Raw genomic sequence first — 1,193 nt, forward strand, 5'->3', positions numbered from 1 at the left:
TTTTTTTGCTCATGTGTTTACCGGGGGCTGGGTTCCCGGGGCCGCCCTTTCTGTGGTGTGGGACTCCATTCTCTTTCCCACAGCCGGCTGGTTCGTGGGGTTTGTCTTGGGAAAATTGCGTGTGCACGAAATTCCCAAGTAATGTCCAGTTGGCTTCGGCCGCCGCAATGCATCAAACCCTCTTCTGTTCTAGGTTTTTTTATATCGCCTTGCATAGGGGAAAATGGGGATTTTTGGCGAATTTTCGGATCGGGGTTTTTTTTAAAATCCAGGGTTTTGCCGTGGTCGGGTCCACGGGCCCGGGGGGGGAAATTCTTTTCCCTCTTGAAGGGCGGAGGAAGGTTGGGGCCCGTCACCGTACATTTCCCTCCTAAGTATCTTCGGCTCTGATGTATTATCATGGTTAGGGGGCACCCCGCCGATTTGGGGCAAATCTGTCACAAGCTCATTCCCTCTGACCCCTATAGGGCTGGGAACCCGTTTATATAATTCTTCTCCCCTGAGAAAGAATCCTTGTGCTAGTGTCAGATGGTTTCAGGGGGTAATGTTGTCATGGGTGACGCTGTTTGCGGAGAGGTTCCCTTTGAAAGATAGCCTGCAGTTGAAGGGGAAGAGGACGCGGAGAAGTAATCTCCTCAGTTAGGGCGGCTAGGACGGGCAGGTAAGGAGTCTCTTTAGGAGGAGAGTCGGGTAGAAGGTAAAACATGCCCTGATAATGGGGCCTCAGGAACATGTGGGGGTACCCAGTTTGGAGAAGAGTGACGAAAGAGACGGTACTGGGGTCACAGATGCGGGGGCGAAAAGAAAAGGGGGGAAACCCTCTTTAAAGGAAAGGGGGGGTAGAAAGAGTCTTCATACCAAGCTTTTTGAAGGGAAAAGGGAGAAGTGGTGCAAGGGGACTGGTGCCCAAAAAAACCTTTTTCACCCCCCTTAGAAAGGGGGGAAGGGAGAAAAGTTCCTGATCGAAAGGGGAACCCAGGCGGGCCATAACCAGAGACGACGTCGGAAAGAGAGGGGGGAAGGAAGGAGAAAGAAGAACCCATAAAAGATTTCCGGGATTTTGGGAAAGGGAGAGAAAAGCCGAACGCCCTTGAGAGTAGAAGCGACCTTCAAAGGGAAAGGATTAGGCCCCACACAGACGAATCCTGGGGAAACGTCGGGGGGCAGACGGAACGAGGATCCTCTGCGGGGAT

This window comes from Penaeus monodon, chromosome 8, assembly GCF_015228065.2.
Source record: "Penaeus monodon isolate SGIC_2016 chromosome 8, NSTDA_Pmon_1, whole genome shotgun sequence".
NCBI classification, from domain to species: Eukaryota; Metazoa; Arthropoda; class Malacostraca; order Decapoda; family Penaeidae; genus Penaeus; species Penaeus monodon.